The sequence below is a fragment of the Salvelinus alpinus genome, chromosome 31 (genome assembly GCF_045679555.1).
Source record: "Salvelinus alpinus chromosome 31, SLU_Salpinus.1, whole genome shotgun sequence".
Lineage (NCBI taxonomy): Eukaryota > Metazoa > Chordata > Actinopteri > Salmoniformes > Salmonidae > Salvelinus > Salvelinus alpinus.
In genome coordinates this window covers 4740571-4750932 of record NC_092116.1, presented here as the reverse complement: position 1 = coordinate 4750932, position 10362 = coordinate 4740571, and positions in this window count along the sequence as shown.

Here is a 10362-nt window from a genome sequence, read left to right as displayed (position 1 = left end):
CATAAACACTTCATTGAACTCCCAGAGTGCCTGAATAGGCCTACCTACCTCTTTCACATGAATCAAAATAACATCCAGCTCACCAAGACAGTTCATGGAGAAAATGCTCCCATTTAACGCAGTATGTAGCGCCACATTAGCTTGGTGCTTTTCCCAGTGGAGAGATGGGCCCAGGGCCTGTATTCATAAAGCACCGCAGAGTAGGAGTACTGATTTAGAATCAGTTTTACCTTTCAGATCATAATGAATAAGATTACATGGACAGGTGGGACCTGATCCTAGATCAGCAGTCCTACTCTGAGATGCTTGTTGATCACAGGCCTAGGGTTTAATGTTGGCAGCAGTGTGTGTTAATGTGACACAAGACCTCGGCGTTCACCCCTAACTCTCATCACTGACTATAGACTCACACACTACACCGTCACACATCCATGGCGTGTTGAAATATTTAAAGAGTTTACTTCAACAAAAGGTTATGCTATTGAACTTGGATTGTGAGCACGTACTACAGTGTCACTGACTATCGCCATTGGTGATAGTCATTTCGCTTGACACAATTACCCAATTGAATACAGCATAAATACTGTAGATTGGAATGCTGGTCTGGGTTTCTAGTCTGTTTGAGATTTTACCAACTCCTTTTTCATTGCCATGTCAAACAGTTTGGATGCAAGCTTTCTGAGTGTTAGGTAATTTAAAACTTGTATTGTATTTGAGGTTTAAATTGATCATTTCCACTTAGATGTGTCAGACTCGATTTTGTGTATCAACGCCTACAAAAATGTCCATTAATTAGAATCCACCTAGTGTAATAATTCATATTTCCTGTTGCTGCAGGATAATTTTCCTGCTGTAGCAAACTAGATCAAATTAGGATCCTACATCTGTGTTTCTTCTGATCCTATGTGTGTATGATACTTAACTGTATAATGTATGTATTTCATTGATGGCATATTCAAGATGGCATATTATAATTACATTTAGCAGACGCTTTTATCCAAAGCCACTTACAGTCATGCGTGCATACATTTTACGTATGGATGGTCCCAGGAATTGAATCCACTATCCTTCCTTTGCAAGTGCCATGCTGTACCAACTGACCTACAGAGGACAATATCGTCAATCCTGGAATGTCACCATATAATACTTCAGTCATAACATAGTCATACATTCCCATTCCCTAGCATGACCCATACACCTTTATCGGGTGCTAATAGTATTTCAAACACATTTTAATGGGATGTTCCAGTGAAGTAGTGAGGCCGCCAGCGATTGACCCCGTGTAACCTGAGGAGTAATTACCTCAGTAGGCTAGTCTAAAACCAATCACCCCCTCACCCCCTCACCCCCCTTCTCAACGCTCACTGGGTCTCATCTACGCCGTGCGGCGAGTGTCTCATCAAGGGCCTCAATCTTCCATTAAGCAGCACACACTCGTTCTGTGTGGTGGGTAGTCAGTGTGTGTGTGTGTGTGTGTGTGTGTGTGTGTGTGTGTGTGTGTGTGTGTGTGTGTGTGTGTGTGTGTGTGTGTGTGTGTGTGTGTGTGTGTGTGTGTGTGTGTGTGTGTGTGTGTGTGTGTGTGTGTGTGTGTGTGTGTGTGTGTGTCCCTGTGAGGACCATAACCATCCATTAAGTGGTGGGTCGTTCTACCCCGGCCTCCCTCAGTGGGGCTCCACACCGCCACTGTCACGCTCTGTCGTCTGAGATTAAACACCACTAGTCTGATAACTAACCCCCACACACACACACACACACACAACCACCCGTAGACCCAGTCATAGGAATGAATATGTCTGCTTAAGACGCAGAGTATCTGATTAGTGTCGTCTGTGGATGTAATGTAGATGTGCTGGATGTGGATATAAAGTACTTGGTATCACGTTTTAGGAAAGACCCAGATGCAGACAGTGTCAAAGTAATGAACGTGTATTACTCAAACAGGGGGCAGACAAAACGACAGGTCTAGGGCAGGCATAGGTCAGTAATCCAGATCAGAGTCCAAAATGAACAGAGAACACAGGTATAAATACACTGGGGATAATGGGGAAGATGGGCGACACCTGGGGGTGGGTGGAGACAAGCACAAAGACAGGTGAAACAGTTCAGGGTGTGACAACTTGGGTATGCGAACAGTCACACACACAAACACACTCTTTCTGACACACATCAAACTCTCTCCTACACACACACACACACACACACACACACACACACACACACACACACACACACACACACACACACACACACACACACACACACACACACACACACACAATAATAGGTGCAAATGAGTGAAGGACCTTGGTAAGTGCTATGCTCACCCTGGGCATACAAAAGACCTGAGAGACATGGCAGCATACAGTGAATAAAGAAAAAGTGCACCTAAGGTCCTTGAGCTACCTTTGGCATGTTCCCTGTAGCTGTAAAGGCACTGACTGGAAAGCGTTAGTAGCCTCCGCTTCACACAAAGCAACCATTTAACTGCAACTAAGAATGTGAATATAGTCAACAACATTATCTAACAGTCATTTACAATAGCATGTTAATTAACCTTCTCGGGAGCTAAGAAACCCCACACGACACAATGTGATGGATACGTCTCATAGCCATGTTTGAAAAGGGTAGGACCTTCCACACCATTCAGTACATGGATCGTTCACAATGTCTCACCACTGTATGGGCATCATCTAGAGTAGGTATTTCCAAACTGGGGTACGCATACTGCCGTCGGGGGTACGCCAAATAAAAATGTGATTCACATTTTAAATGGGAATTCCACTAACGGCCCATATGTAGCCGTATCTAATGCTCACGTTGGTATCTGTACTGTTGGCACAAAAGCCATGACAGGGAGACATAGTGGAGTGGTAAGGTGCGTGCAAGCAGATGCTCCCGACGCCACTTGGGTACACTGCAGAATCCACCGAGAGGCTCTTGCTGCCAAGGGAATGCCTGACAGCTTGAAAAACGTTTTGGACACTACAGTGAAAATGGTTAACTTTGTTAAAGCAAGGCCCCTGAACTCTCGTGTATTTTCTGCACTTTGCAATGATATGGACAATGACCATGTGACGCTTTTACAACATACAGAAGTGCGCTGGTTATCAAGGGGCAAAGTATTGACACGTTTTTCTTAAATTGAGAGACGAGCTTAAAGTTTTCTTTACTGACCATAATTTTTACTTGTCTGACCGCTTGCATGATGATGAGTTTCTCACATGACTGGCCTATCTGGGTGATGTTTTATCTTGCCTGAATGATCTGAATCTAGGATTACAGGGACTCTCCGCAACTATATTCAATGTGTGGAACAAAATTGAGGCTATGATTAAAACTTCTCTGGGATAGTTGGCGGTATTTTCACGTCTGGATGAAAAGCGTGCCCAAAGTAAACTGCCTGCTACTCAGGCCCAGAAGCTAGGATATGCATATTATTAGTAGATTTGGATAGAAAACACTCTGAAGTTTCTACAACTGTTTGAATAATGCCTGTGAGTATAACAGAACTGATTTGGCAGGTGAAACCCCGAGCACAATCCATCCAGGTAAAAAAACTTTTGAGGTCAATCTGTTTTCCATTGGTTTTCTATGGCAAGCCCGTTTTAATAGAAATATGCGTGCAGTTCCTATAGCTTCCACTAGATGTCAACAGTCTTTAGAAATTGGTTGATGTTTTTCTTTTGAGAAATGAGGAAGTAGCCATTTCCTTTCTGGGTGTATAGCCAAGTGGACTGTTTTGTTTGGGGCGCGTGACCTGAAGCTCGCTCCACTTTCAATTTATCCGCTATTGAACGCAGTTTATCCCGTCTTAAATTGCATCGATTATTTACGTTTTAAAATACCTAAAGTTGGATTAGGAAAGTTGTTTGAAATGTTTGGACAAAGATTACAGGTAACTTATTAGATATTTTGTAGTCGTGTTGCGCGGGTTGGAACTAGTGTTTTTCTGAATTAAACGCGCCAAATAAATGGACATTTTGGAGATATAATGACGGAATTAATCTAACAAAAGGACCATTTGTGATGTTTATGGGACATATTGGAGTGCCAACAGAAGAAGCTCTTCAAAGGTAAGGCATGAATTATATAGTTATTTCTGAGTTTTGTGTCGCGCCTGGCGGGTTGAAATATGATTGTCATGTGTGTGTTTGATGGGGTGCTGTCCTCAGATAATCGCATGGTTTGCTTTCGCCGTAAAGCCTTTTTGAAATCTGACACGGTGGCTAGATTAACAGGAAGTTAAGCTTTAATTTGGTGTATTGCACTTGTGAATGTATGAAAGTTAAATATTTCGAATAAAAAAAATGAATTTCACGCTCTGCAATTTCACCGGATGTTGTCAAATCGATCCCGCTAACGGGATTTGATCCATAAGAAGTTTTAAGAAGTTGGAGCTCTTCTCTGCCTGCATTAACAAGGACAACACACAGGTCTTTACATTATTGTATTATTTTTTGTGTGCAAATGAACTCAAGCTCACGGACAATGTCAAATGTGATATAGCGAAGCACCTGAGTCAGTTGGGTGCGCAATTATGCCGGTACTTTCCCGAAACGGATGACACAAACAACTGGATTCGTTATCTCTTTCATGCCCTGCCTCCAGTCCACTTACTGATATCTGAACAAAGAGCCTCATCGAAATTGCAACAAGCGCTTCTGTGAAAATTTAACTTTTACTTGGTACTCATCCCAGATCCGGGAGCACCCCCCACAGTAAAAAAGCTGACTAGCATAGCCTAGCATAGCGTCACAAGTAAATACTAGCATCTAAATATCATTAAATCACAAGTCCAAGACACCAGATGAAAGATACACTTCTTGTGAATCCAGCCATCATTTCTGATTTTTTAAATGTTTTACAGGGAAGACACAATATGTAAATCTATTAGCTAACCACGTTAGCAAAAGACACCACTTTTTTTACTCCACCAGTTTTTTACTCCATCAGTAGCTATCACTAATTCGACTAAATAAAGATATATATAGCCACTAACCAAGAAACAACTTCATAAGATGACAGTCTGATAACATATTTATGGTATAGCATATGTTTTTTTAGAAAAATGTGCATTTTTCAGGTATAAATCACAGTTCTACATTGCAGCTGCAATCTGAAATAGCGTTGGAAGCAGCCGGAATAATTACAGAGACCGACGTCAATTACCAAAATACTCATCCTAAAACATTTCTAAAAAATACACAGCATACAGCAATCGAAAGACACAGATCTTGTGAATCCAGACAATATTTCAGATTTTCTAAGTGTTTTACAGGGAAGACACAATATGTAAATCTATTAGCTAACCACGATAGCAAAAGACACAACTTTTTTTTTCCACAATTTTTTTCCTGCATCAGTAGCTATCACTAATTCGACTAAATAAAGATATATATAGCCACTAACCAAGAAACAACATCATAAGATGACAGTCTGATAACATATTTATGGTATAGCATATGTTTTTTTTGAAAAATGTGCATATTTCAGGTATAAATCACAGTTCTACATTGCAGCTGCAATCTGAAATAGCGTTGGAAGCAGCCGGAATAATTACAGAGACCGACGTCAATTACCAAAATACTCATCCTAAAACATTTCTGAAAAATACACAGCATACAGCAATCGAAAGACACAGATCTTGTGAATCCAGACAATATTTCAGATTTTCTAAGTGTTTTACAGCGAAAACACAATATATCGTTATATTAGCATACCACATGAGCTAACATCACCCCAGCATTGAATCAATGCAAAAGGGGCGATAACGTTATCGCCACCAAAATATATAAATATTTTCACTAACCTTCTCAGAATTCTTCAGATGACAGTCCTGTAACATCATATTACACAATGCATATAGAGTTTGTTCGAAAATGTGCATATTTAGCATCACAAATCGTGGTTATGCAATGTAATCTGTCAAAACATGGCATGCATTCTGGCCGGCGCCATCTTGGAAAGGCACCTATGTTTACGATTATTTATCGATTAGATTGACTAAAAAAATACAGGTTGGACAGCTAATGAAAGATGCATTGGTTATTAATGCAACCGCTGATTTAGATTTTTAAAATTAACGTTACAAGACATACATTGTGAGTTACAGCCAGACTAGTGCCGCATAAAATGGCCGACAACTGCGTTTACATTTTTCCACATAAATACGGAATAAAATCATAAATAACTCTTACCTTTGGACGAGCTTCCATCAGTATCTTGGGCAATGTGTCCTTTGTCCAAAAGAATCGTTGCTTTGTTGTAAAACGACCTCTTCAACTTCGGAACTAGCAGCTAACGATAGCTACACGGCACACACATGTCCAAATCCTCAAACGCAATACTAAGGAAATTCCGAAAAATAGCAATATACTCGCATAAACTGATATAAATCGGTTTCAAATAACTTCGTTATGATGTTTCTAACACCTATATCGAATTAAATCACAGACGGATAGATCTTTGGTCAATAACGAGAGCTTTTGAGCATGCCATTCTGATGTCCTCCCTTGCGTCCTGGCGAGCGTCGAAAAGAAGGGACATCTCACTCCATTGCCTTTTATAAACTCTGAGAAACACGTAGAGACGCCATTCCACTTCTCATTGGTTACTGACATCCAGGGGAAGGCGGGTGCAGTTCATTTCGATCCATAGGGCACACACAGAGCTTAAAACTGATCCGAGATCAGAGACTATTTTTCAGAGCTTCGCATGTCCTGTCATGATTTTCGCTGTAGAAAGAGTTCTGGTTCACCCACAGACATAATTCAAACGGTTTTAGAAACTAGAGATTGTTTTCTATCCAATAGTAATAATAATATGCATATTGTACGAGAAAGAATTGAGTATGAGGCAGTTTAATTTGGAGACGATATTTTCCAAAGTGGAAACAGCACCCCCTGTATTGAGAAAAGGTTAATCAGAAGCCACTGCCAGATTTCTGGATTAGGCTGTGCTCAGAGTATCCTGCCTTGGCAAATCGCGCTGTTAAGACACTGATGCCCTTTGCAACCACATACCTATGTGAGAGTGGATTCTCAGCCCTCACTAACATGAAAACGAAATACAGGCACAAACTGTGTGTGGAAAATGATTTAAGTCTGAGACTCTTCAATACAACCCAACATTGCAGAGTTATTTACATCCTTTCAAGCACACCCTTCTCATTAACCTGTGGTGAGTTATTCACAATTTTCGATGGACAAATAAGGTTTTATATGTAAGATGGTTAAATAAAGAGTAAAATTATTGATTATTATTTGTGCCCTGGTCCTATAAGAGCTCTTTCTCACTTCCCACAAGCCGGGTTGTGACAAAAACTCACACTCATTCTTATTTTTAATAAATGTATCATATAGTGTGTGTGTGGCAGGCTTACAATGATGGCAAAAAAAATAACATTTAAGAGTGTGCTGACCCTGGTGCTAGAGGGGGTACGCAGCTGGAGGTTGAATGTTTGAACGGGGACGGGACTATAAAAAGTTTGGGAACCACTGATCTAGAGCAATGGAATGCAAACAGCGTATGTGTAGTAATTACGCTATGGAAATGTAGAGAGTTATAGCTGGAGTAGGGTGGGCCAACTCCTATGCATCTATTCTCAAGTGGGATATTTCCCACACCTTCCCATCCAGAACTCCCACTCAATCCAGCTCTTCCCTAAGGATACTACCAATCTCCTGTTCGCTATAGGACCCTCCCACTATCACACCCCTGGTGTTCTGTGCCATTGGTCCACGCCAAGGGGAAGTAGGAACGCCATCCTTCTCTAACGCCACTAATTGTGACAGATCTGTTTACACCCAGCTAGGCAAACAACATCTTAATCATAATCAAGGGGGAGGGAGGGGGATAGGAGGGAGGGAGGGTGGATTTCATGCTTTTCTCTGTGCCTAGGGAGACTGGAGGAAATGACGCGATCACACTGACACATTTACCAGTGAATTAAGCCGCAAAGTTATTCCACACACAAGGTTGGATGTAGGTCGCCTGATAAGAGCCAAAACTCCTGTGAGGAAAAAAATGCCAAGGGAGTTTTCTTACCAACGAGTTCAAGTGAATTGCTCAGAGACTAAATTATTGGGATGATGTGGTTGTGGTTGAGGTTGATAGGGGGGAAATGTGGTACTTTGAGAATGTCTAAAACTGATTAATGCACTTTGCAGTGAACACAATGCACAAGGTGAAAATGTTCTGTGCCTATGAGAGCCCGAGAGGCCCAAAATGTGAATGAAAGCCAAATAATATAACATTTATGAAGGATTTAATGAGAGGGAATCCATCTTTATCCACACCACTGGGGAGATTCAGAGACGGATTAACATTTAATGGTGCAGCAGCTCGGAAAGCAAAACAAAACTCTTACGGTCCCAAATGGAGACGGAAAAGGCATCTTTCCCCTTACAAACATGCACTGCAGTGGGACAATACGCCCAGCTCACGCGCACATGCACGTGCACACACACATTGATGAGCTCTGAAGACAGCAGTGATGACAGATGCCTCTCTCCAGTGGTGATTTTACCATGTAAATCTTGGTGGGGCAAAAAATAAATAAACTGGGATGCATGCCAGCAAAGCCGCAACACACACACAAAAAACACTAAACAATACATGAATTGCACGGTGCCAACAAACTGTTAGGGCCTACATCAAGCTGTCCCAACAGCAGTCCCAACATCTTTCCACTGCTACACCTGGCTGTCAGCAGAGCCGAGCGAAACAGTTCATTCAGCCTTTTAAAAAAACATAGCTGATATGGCTGACTTGCTTAAACAACTGTGGTTTCTAATGTCAATTGAGATGTACAAACTATGGCATAAGGGGACGACAAGCGGATAAGAGGCAATCCGTAATTTCGATTAATAAGACATTAATGAGCGAGCTAGGACGAAAGTAGTAAACTGTTTGTTTAGCACTTTGAAATATACAGCGACAGAATTCAGAACATGGGCCGTTCTTACAGTGTTCTCCCTGTACACCAAGTCAGAACCGTAGGATAAATAAAGGGGGCCTAGAAGCAGACAATGAAAGCTCTTACAATATTCGATGATTACATTTCTCTAAAACAGGTCATAGGCTACATGTGTACCACCAAGTCAGAACAGTAGGCGAAATTAAGAGGGGTAAATATACCAAATTATTAGGGTGAGGCACATGGGCTACTAACATCTTACTACATAACACACACTTGGTATTACTTTCTTAGCAACAGTCCCTGGCATATTACATCATTTATGCAGCAGCATACAATACACCTTGTTTTGTCATCAAAGTCAATTTTGTCATCAAAGTCTGGTATTCTTTGGATTTATGGTGCTTTCAAAACAACTGGGAACTCAGGAAAATAACAAGGCCGAATCATGATGACGTCATTGATCTTCAGGTCGTAGCTCTAGAAAGAGGCCGGATTTACAATTTCGAGTTGGATGACCGTTCAAAACGTATTTCCCCAGTCGGAGCTCGTTTATTCCCGACTTCCCAGTCATCTTGAACTCACTGAAGTCGAGTTTTCGCAGATCTGAGTTAACAGTTGTTTTGAGTGAGGCATTTTAAACTTGGAAAAGAGCCCCTTAATCCCAGATTTGGGACCACACAGCCACTCCACTGAATAGCAGGCTAATGATTGCTTTGCAATGCTTGCAGTTAGCCACTGTCACTGATTCCTTCCAAACCACTCATTGTTGAATTAGCGATTTCCAAATTGTTGTGTAATGTTTATGTCCAACGGCCGATGAGCACCAATACGTTTTATCTATAATTTCTCTTCATTATTTCTCTTCATATGACAAGGATCAAAAATGATTTGCCAGTAGATTGTCAACTTGATTCAGGATGATGACTGCTAGCTAAGATTTTGAAAGTATGATGTTGACATGATCAGTCCAATCAAAGCCACTGTACATATAACGTGATTTGACATCCTTTTATCTGTGGCCAATGACCTTCTTGGATGTGCACTTCTAATGTAACTCTATGGCAGCACCCAAGGGGCTAGAATTTTCAAGCTCTACCCTTGGCGGAGACTTGGCGGTGACGTAGTGTCCCCATGAGTGACAGAACACTGAGCCAATCATGGCACAACGCCCCGTATTTTCTGCTGTCTTGCCCCACCACCACAGAAAGCACTGAGCGAGGCTGAAAACACCTGCATTTTGGAGCTGCCTTACTCAAGAAAACAAAAAAGAGACCATGTTTGTATGCGACTTTATTAACTCAATGATATATATATATATTTTTACATTGTTTGCAAACTGATATGTGACACATATGAATGCCAAAATAACATGGAAAACAGGCAAGCCCCACCTGCCATGAATGATGGGTCGCCACTGCCTCTCTCAAAGGAGCAGCTCTCTT